The 10075-nt window shown below is 41.2% G+C and overlaps 1 pseudogene; it reads left to right on the top strand.

The window, feature by feature from the left end:
* The first annotated feature begins 262 nt into the window (after positions 1-262).
* LOC100401618 (transmembrane emp24 domain-containing protein 10 pseudogene) lies at positions 263-954 on the top strand (annotated as a pseudogene).
* Positions 955-10075: the final 9121 nt, after the last annotated feature.

Below are 10075 nucleotides of genomic sequence, written 5' to 3'. Positions count from 1 at the left end.
TGCCACAAATCCCAAGCACTTGAAGAAGGTAAGTTTAGCCACAAAATACTTTCCCCCACTTCTTTTAGGGCATCCCTTTCAACAGTATAGTAGATTGGAAATGTCTCCAATGCTCCATCATCAGCTGCAGGTACTTTTCTGAATCTACCCTACAGGCATTTTCTAAATCAACAGAGAAATGTATGTGCATTTCACCCTCTTTCCATTTTCCTTCCCTGAGGCATGATTAAAGAATTTAGTAATCCTCCAGTTCCAGCGCCGTAGAGGCCTGGGGTGGTGAATGAGTCTCCAGCACCATGTCTGGTTTGTCTGACCCACCAGCCCAGCGTGGCCCCTGTCCATTGGTGTTGCTGCTTTTATTCCGGCTCAGCCCCAGCTTGGTCCTTGTCATCTCCTTCGATCTGCCCGTTAACTCTTGCAAGTGCCTCCATGAGGAGATCCACAAGGACCTGCTAGTGACAGGTGCGTACGAGATCTCCGACCAGTCTGGGGGTGCTGGTGGCCTACGCAGCCACCACAAGATCACAGAATCTGCTGGCCATATTTTCTACTCCAAAGAGGATGCAACCAAGGAGAAATCTGCCTTTACCACTGAAGATTATGACACATTTGAAGTGTGTTTTGAGAGCAAGGGAACAGGACAGATACCTGACCAACTCATGATCCTAGACATGAAGCATGGAGTGGAGGCGAAAAATTAGGAAGAGATTGCAAAAGTTGAGAAGCTCAAACCATTAGAGGTAGAGCTGCGATGCCTAGAAGACCTTTCGGAATCTATTGTTAATGATTTGCCTACATGAAGAAGAGAGAAGAAGAAATGCGTGATATATCAATGAGTCAACGAACACTGGGGTCCTATACTTCAACATTTTCAATGTTCTGCCTTATTGACTAGCCACCTGGCAGGTCTGCTACCAGCGATGCTTCTTCAAGTCCAAGAAGTTGATTGAGTAGTGAATGAATGAGGCATATTCTTCTCCCACCTTATACCTCAGCCAGCAGAATATCACTGGGACGTGTCTGGCCTAAGGCATCCTACTGACAGCATCATCAAGGCACATTGGAGTTTCCTTGCCAGAAAACTTTTGGTGTGGGAAGACAGGGGGTACCACCTACACCCAACAAGTCAATGAGGAACTTTTTTTTAAGGTAGGATTTGGACTGGTTTTGCAACAATAGATCTATTATTAGAGTCACCTATGACAAAAAAATAGGGATTACCTAGATAAAGCCCAAGTCAGCATTTGTCCTGGGTTCCCTTATGTGTTCTGTTTGAACCATATTTTCTTTTCTTCTCCCACTTTCTCAGCAGCTTGGGTTTCCATTCTAGTTCTTGTACCAAGATTTTTGTGTGACTGTGTTGACTTCATTCGGATTGCCCTCTTTCAGTTTCCTTTTGAAAACACACTTAACTTTCTCTTTACCCTTAGCTGAAATGTTTACGTAGCTTCTGGTGATATCTTTTCATTATTTTATGTCTCTTAAAATGGTGATGGATGTGACACCTCATAACAGTGAGCTTTGAACTGTAGATCACTCTTAAAGAAAATATCATTTTAGACAATTAAAATATTTGTGCTCGACTGCTTGAAAAAAAAGAATTTAATAATCCTCAATCAAAAAATAGCAGCTTGGAAGATTTTTAGGCCCTGTAGATAAATTGAATATGTTCTGCATTGACCCAAAATTCAGGATCTGCCAATAGAAATGAGCTGAGACTCACTTACCAAAGGTCAGGGGAAAAAGAAGAATGAAATTTTATTTGACCATGATTTACAATTATGAATTATATACTTCAAGCGGAGACACTCAAAAAGGCCTGTTTATCCATCTACTCACCATCCTGGGCTAAAACTTGGCAAGAAAGATGACATTTAAGAGAATGCCTTGATTTAGGGACCAAATTGAGGTGTGTACACATAGGAAAGAGCATGCGCTGGCTATGAAGTTACAAGATCTGGCTCCATCACAGAGGTCCTGGACAATGTGGAACACATACAAGAGAAATGAAATGCACCTGATTCCATCTAGTAGCCAACCCAGGGATTTCTTTAAAAATATAAAATACAATTGTATCTAAAATAGAACATGTGGACTCATAGTAGGACAAACTACCTGCTAGCAAGGATTTGAAAAGCAGAATATAAACATGAGAAAATATTCATGTTTTCTCACTGCAGGTGGGTGACAACCCAGACAAATAATTTATGTCAAGCAAAATCTTCAGTTGATAGAGACAGCTTCCATTACACCAACAGAGTTTATTCTATGGCCTTTGCTAACTATATTATAGTATTTGTGCTTGTGAGCCTTCTGCTAGTTAGAGGACCCCAGGCAAGTTACATAACTTGTCTGTGCCTTGGATTCTTCATCCATAAAATGGAGGTAATAAAACCTAATTTATAGAGATGGTGTAAAAATTAGCGGTAATGTGTATAAGGTACCTAGAACATCACAGATGTGATAGTGGTAAGGGTTATGTAATAGAAATGACCAGGAAGATAATTTGTACTCACACTTCTGCCATTGACCAGTGCCCGTTTCTGGAGTATATGGAAGAAGACGAAACATAATAAGAGGACTCATATCACCACATCCTATAATGATGAAACACTATTATGAAAATGCTGTAACCAAAAGTTACAAAAGGACTTCCAGAAGTCCTTTAACCTCTACACTGTCTTTGATGTGTACTTGACATAAAATTATGGTGAGCAAAGAGCTAGAAAACAGTGAAGGTGGACACACTGGCTCACACACATAGTCACTGCAGCAAATTTAAAAGGCACACTAGAAAAACTGATCATGATTCAGAGAAAGAAATGTCAGGACTGAGGGTAAATAATTGATTCTCTAGTAATAAGGCAACTGAATGATCTGCAGACATACTCTATGACTACTTCGGCCACTGAACAGGCAGCTCCCATGAAACCTTCCCTGATGCCTTCCTACTTCCCTAAAAACCCCACTGTACTTCCTAGCCTGTGCCTCTCAAGAGCATCCATTACACAATACCTATATTTTTCGTGTGGATCCATTTTGTGGCCCATCAGTTCCTTTAGAGCAATATTTGATCTTACATATCTTCATATTGAATGACAAACCAAAGAAAAATCCTTGGCACTGTATAAGTGTGTTCAGCAAATGTGTTAATTTAATGAAGGGTGCAAAAGCTATGTTGTACTGGTCCCTGATCATAATAACATCATATTCAATTCTCTGGCCAGGTATTAAAAGTATTTCTCCCTTCTGCCTCTCTTTGTGATTCCTACCTTGCCTAGTACAGGGCCCACTGACAGCAGAAATTCAGATAAACAGGTTGAAATGGAACCCATTTGAATCTAATGAAAGGACAAGGTTGATATCATATTCTTTCATTACTAATGAAACCTAGCTCTTCAGCTTACTGATAAGAGGCTTAAAGTATACCTGTTAAAAGCAATTCAAAGAGGGTGGGAAATGTGTCCCCCTCTTTGTACATTAGGAGTGGGAATTGAGTGTCTTCCCCCATGACAAATTTTAAAAATAGCATTATAACTGGCTAATAATGAGAGAGCCTGCATTATTAGTATGGACTAATGAAATTCAATCTTAAAAGCCACATTAAGAGCTGGGAATGGTGGCTCACACCTGTAGTCCCAGCACTTTGGGAGGATGAAGCAGACGGATCACCTGAAGTCAGGAGTTCAAGATCACCCTGGCTAACATGGTAAAACCCCATCTCTACTAAAAAATAAAAAAAAATTAGCCAGGTGTGATGGTGGGTGCCTGTAATACCAGTTACTCAGGAGGCTGAGGCAGGAGAATCACATGAACCCAGAAGGCGGAGGTTGCACTGAGCCGAGATCGCACCACTGTACTCCAGCCTGGGCAACAGAGCGAGACTCTGTCTTAAGGGGAAAAAAGATAAAAACAAAAACAAGGACAACGGAACAAAGGAAGAAATAAAAAGCTTAAAACAAAACAAAACAAAGCAAAACTCTGTGTCCAGCTGGGTGTGGTGGCTCATGTCTGTAATCCCAGTACTTTGGGGGGCCAAGGTGTGCCAATCATTTGAGCTCAATAGTTTGAGATCAGCCTGAGTAACAAAGCAGCAAGACCCAATCTCTACAAAAATTTAAAAATCAGCCTGGTGTGATGTTGCACGTTGGTGGTTCCAGCTACTTTGGAGGCTGATGTGGGAGGATCGTTTAAGCCCTAGAGGGAGGTGTGTGTGTGTGTGTGTGTGTGTGTGTGTGTGTATGTGTGTATGTCTGTGTGTTTCCGACTAGACTTTTTTCCTTTGAGGAAAGAAACCAGGTCTGCTTCCTTTCAGCATCCCATTCCCTAGCAAAATGGCTGGTATATGCTGGGTGCCTACTAGATGCTCATGTGAAATAACATTATAAATTATAGGAAAGGGAGAGTGAGCTTGGCAAAGAAAAAGAAATCTTAAAACTCTAAATTAGGTAAGTGAAAACCAACTCCCAACAGAAGTGGAGTTAACGTAGGATTATACATGTTCCTCTTTCACTTTAATGTTTTAATCTTTAGTCCAAATCCCCACTTGAAGAATAAGGTATCTGTTTTTGCATCTGCCAGCAGATAGAGTGGGCCTCTCTCTCTCTCTCTCTCTCTCTCTCTGGGGCTCAGTCCTTTACCCCAACAAAGTACTATAGACCTGAGCCCCTACCTCATCTAAACATTAGTAACAAGATATCATCAGATTTCTGGCAGGTTCCATTATAATTTAATAAGGAATAGAGCAGCCTCCCCTATTTCCAGAGCCAATGGGAAATCTAGAGCTACATCTCCCTCTTTTGTTGCTGGCTGAAAAGCTGTCATCAGAGTCAGTTCCTGCAGACTCAAAAGACAAAATTCATTTCACCTTAAAAAAACTCTTTGAAGTAGATATTATTTTTCCTGTTTGCAAATGAGAAAACTGGGGATGAGGAGAGTGCCTTGACACAGATGACATAGCTGGTAAGTAGCAGATTTGGTACCAGGACTCATCACCACAATTTACCCATTCACTTTTCTCAGGAATCCATAGAGTGTTAGCTTTCAAGAACTAAAGAACTGGTGACTAACTATCCCAGTCTTCTCAGGACTTGAGGGGGTTTCCAGATGTGGGATTTCCAGTGCTAAAGCCAGGACAATGGTGGATAGTGACCATAGCAGGCACTGTGTCAATTTTTTTCCCCATTGTAACCCCATTGCCCACTGTAGGTACTCAGTAAATACTTGCTGAATGAATGAATGATTTTATGATGGTTCCAGGACACCTTTCAGTGCTACAAATCCTTTATGAAAGGCCCTTTGAGGTGTCTTCTTAGCCCTCTCCCTGCCTCATCAAACAAGAGAGGATCATAGAGTTCCCATGCTTGAGAATTTCAGTGTGCAAAAGGAAGACTAGAGACATATCCTAATGAGCAACTGAAATTGAGCCCTGCTTGTCTTTGTGGATTTAGAGGAGGAAAATAAATGAACGGTAAAGTTGATTCTTATTTTCAAATAAACTTAACATTTGGAAATGTGTGCTTGTTGCCTACTTTCAATAGCATGTTTCCTTCTTAAGCCAGACTCCAAGCCAGCTTCCTGTCCAAGTATTCTGTCACACTTTACTGTCTAGTCTGTTCAGCTATTTTTAAAAATGTTGAATATCAACAATGGCTTTCAGGCCGGCATTGTCATCTTTCGTATGAAGCAATCTTGGTTGAATGAGAAGATCCCAGAGCTTATAGTCCCGTCTACTATGCTGTCCCAGGTTGGGCTTCAATGTGTGTGGCTGATAACAGGGCACATTTCTACCTTCCTTATTAAATCCCTGCTCCATAATTCATTGGCCAATCTCTTTTTAGGAAAGATCTTTATGGCAAAGTGGGCAGTACAGCAGGTAAGTGCTCCTAGGGAAAAAGGAAGTCCAGCTGCCTTGTGGGGCTATGGAGCTGGGTGTGGCCTCACCCAGGGCTAGCTCCTCTGAGTCTTGGCAGATCCACAGGCCTCCAGAGCCTTGAGGTGGCCTGCCCTCTCTTTTTCAACAATTTGCAGTGACAACTAATCAAAGTAGCTGCTTTGTATTAAGGGTTATCACACTGTGAAGGGAGTTATGCTTTGGTTTGTTTTTACTTTTGCCCGGCTAAAATGAAAAACAAATATGCTGATTTGGAATTGACTATTTCCCAATGCTGATTTGTGCTTCTTTCAAGGTAACTGTAGGAGCTACCTGGCTCTCAAGCTCAGAAAGGGCCTTTTTTTCTCTGCCCTCAGGTAAACAGGGTCCCAACAGGGACCAGGCCACTGGCTACAGATAACTTTTATTTAAATTTCTGACTTCAAACAAAAAAATGTATAGAGTGTGTGGAACTGCTTTGTATTCCATATCAAGATAAGTCACATGAGATTGCATATTTTAGCATTAAAAAAGCCCAAAGGATAATTCCTGGGAAAAGCTTTATATTGCTTTGGGATCTGTCATGGTTAATTCGGCTTATGTGACCTGCCTACCTCCTGGGTGGCTGGCTTAACTGAGTTACTCTAGGCAAATAAGTATGCCAACACTTAAAAAGAGAAACAGAGAGAACAAAGAAACAAGGTCCCCTAGTCTGTCACCAGTTGTAAAAGTCGAGTAGAAGAACGGAGATGAGTGAGGGAGGGAATAAAAGAGAGAATTCCTCTTTCTAGAAACTTTCTTAGAAAATAAAGCAACATTCTGAAATCTAAGTGAATAATTGATAGGAAGGGAGAAAGAGCAAGATATCCTATAATGTGTTCGGTTTGCCAGGGAGCCATCAAACTCCAGAGTTCATTTATCTATCCAAAGTGGTCCCTTTGTCCCAAACCCAGAGACCTTAGTAGGGTCTCTGTATACATGCAATTCACAGCAGACACAGTGTGAGTCATCAAAGTGCTCTACAATCAAATCCGCTGTCCAAGCTAACAACATGTAGCCAAGCTAACACCACGTAGATTTTAGTTGACATGCAAGAATAACAGATCTCCGACCAATACATGAAATACATGAGTCATCTAAAGCTACTTCACACTTTTAAAAGGTGATTTCTAAAATAAACGATCAAAAATTTGCTTATTCTCCTTAAGATTTAATATAGCTTACATAAGGGCAGACATATAAACAGATGACTATCTCTGTCATACTGCTGCATCTAATTATTTTATTCCTTAAAAAAATTGTTTTTGCTTTCTGGAAATCAATCCATAACTACCATTTCTGTGGTCATTGGCCAAAATGTGACCATGATTCATTTATGACAACATTTATACTGAGCTGTAAGTAAAACCCAAGGATTTAAATAAAAGTTCTAAATTTGAGTGCTGTCATTTGAACAAAACAATGAAAACAATATATTCTCTCTGGGTCCTCCAACCTCTTTTTCCTCCATGGGAGAATGCAAAATAAAATATTTTTTTAAATGGCCAATACAGCTATCCACTGAAATCAAATGGAATTGCTTTTGGGAAAGAAAAAAAAACACCACTTAAAACATTTTCTTTTTTCCCTTTCTCTTTCTTTCTTTCATTCTTTTCTTTTTCTTTTTTTCTTTCTTTCCTTCTTTCTTTCCTCACTCTGTCAAATCACCACTTAAAACATTTTCTTTTTTCCCTCCCTCCCTCCCTTCTTTCCTTCCTTCCTTCCTTTCTTTCCATCCTTCTTTCTTTCTTAACTCACTCTGTCACCCAGGCAGGAGTAACACAGTGGTGTGGTCTTGGCTCATTGTAACCTCTACGTCCTGGGTTCAAGTGATTCTCCCACTTCAGCCTCTCGAATAGCTAGGACTACAGGTGCCCACCACCATACTTGGCTAATTTTTTTTTTTTTTTGGAAAGATGGGGTTTTACCATGTTGGCCAGGCTGGTCTTGAACTCGTGACCTCAGGTGATCCACCCACCTCAGCCTCCCAAAGTGCTGGGATTACAGGCATGAGCCACTGCATCTGGCAACTACTTAAAATATTTTCTAAACTGTGACTTGCAGTTCACAGATCCTACGCACCTAATGATCGGGCTGAGAAACTAAGATCACTGCCCTGCTCGGATTCCTCAGGCTCCTCTCCCTGTATAAGTGGCCTCACTAAGGGACAAATGAAGGAGCTAATGGAGAAAGTTATCAGAGGGGAAATTAACAGCTAGAAATAGACAGATGAGCAAATAAATAGATGGATGGCAGCCTGACTAGCTTTTAAATTTCTTTATTCCTAAATTTAGGTTTCCCAATTCTCCTGAGGTTTTGCGGAATTTGGAGGTTTGAGGGCAGGAGGCTGTTGGACTTTGTGTTTATATGCACTACTATCAATACTCAAAAAGCTAAATATTATATGTTAAAGGTGGCTTCTTTTTCACCCCCAAAATGAAATTATTTTAAAAATGTATGTATCCTAGCACTTTGGGAGGCTGAGGCGGGCGGATCACGAGGTCAAGAGACTGAGACCATGGTGAAACCCCATCTCTGCTAAAAAATACAAAAATTAGCTGGGCATGGTGGCATGCACCTGTAGTCCCAGTTACTCAGGAGGCTGAGGCAGGAGAATTGCTTGAACCCAGGAGGCGGAGGTTGCAGTGAGCCGAGATCACACCACTGCACTCCAGCCTGGTGCCTGGCAACAGAGCAAGACTCTGTCTCAAAAAAAGTATATATACAAGATTACCTGGGAGTTAGTAGAATTGCTTTGAGGAGAAAAAGCTATAAAGTTAATGCTGATCCAGATATATGTTGAAAAATAGAAAAATAAGGGTTACTACTCTTCTGTTTCATTAGTAAAATATAGTTATAGGTGTAGTAGACTTAAAGGAACATAGGCAGGCTGGGTGTGGTGGCTCATGCCTGTAATCCCAGCACTTTGGGAGGCCAAGGCGAGTGGATCACCTGAGGTCAGGAGTTCGAGACCAGCCTGACCAATGGTAAAACCTCATCTCTACTAAAAAATACAAAAATTAGCTGAGCATAATGGTGGGCGCCTATAATCTCAGCTACTCAAGAGCCTGAGGCAGCAGAATCGCTTGAACCTGGTAGGTGGAGGTTGCAGTGAGCTGAGATCATGCCATTGCACTCCAGCCTGGAAAACAGGAAAGAAACTCTGTCTCAAAAAAAAAAAAAATATATATATATAAATATATATATATATATACACATACACACAAAAATATAGGCATTCACATTATTTTTCTAGCATGTCAATGCTTTTTAAACTTAAAATACTTTATATGAGGCAACAGATTCGAATGAAAGAATGAAAGTGAGGAGGATCTGGGTCCTTCTCTGCCACCAAATGTGCTGTGTGACCTTGGAAAAATTGTTTCTCTTTTTCAAACTTGTTTAAGGAATGCAGGGCAGAATAAATTGAGAGACATTTGGAGTAGGCAGTTAGAGAGCCACAGGATAATAAACAGTTGTGGCAAAAAGTGCCAGCCACTCAGCTTACAATGACATGACTTCTAGAGTACAAGAAGGATGCAGTGGCATGACATACCACATACCTGTGCCAAACCAGGGAGATGAGTGGTAGGACATCAGTTCATTCTTTTTGGAGTAAGAATTGCTATGCTCCCATCTAAACCAGAACTCAGGTCAATGGTACTGTTGATTGGTACTGCTACTTTTTACTAGGATAAACTGCCAAGTATCAACTACTGTAACTAAATGATGATTGTGGCATGTATGTAATTAATAGGTACTCATTATTAAGACATCATGTGAAACAGAAATGGAGTAAGTCGTAGTCCCTCTGCCTGGCATCTACATCTAATAGATCAGATACTAACAAGGAGGAAACTGACCATATTCTGGAAGGAGAAGAAGACCACGCTGCTTCAAAAGTGGACTCCCGCCCGGTGAAGTGGCTCACACCTGTAATCCCAGCACTTTGGGAGGCCAAGGCGGGTGGATCACCTGAGGTTGGGAGTTTGAGACCAGCCTGATTAACGTGGAGAAATGCTGTCTCTACTAAAAATACAAAATTAGCCAGGCATGGTGGTGGGCGCCTGTAGTCCCAGTTACTTGGGAGGCTGAGGCAGGAGAATTGCTTGAACCCGGGAGGTGGAGGTTGCAGTGAGCCAAGATCATGCCATTGTACTCCAG

Source organism: Callithrix jacchus, chromosome X (assembly GCF_049354715.1).
Source record: "Callithrix jacchus isolate 240 chromosome X, calJac240_pri, whole genome shotgun sequence".
Taxonomy (NCBI): domain Eukaryota; kingdom Metazoa; phylum Chordata; class Mammalia; order Primates; family Cebidae; genus Callithrix; species Callithrix jacchus.
The sequence above is the reverse complement of the archived record's forward strand: the minus strand, read 5'-3'. Positions and strand labels throughout refer to the sequence as shown.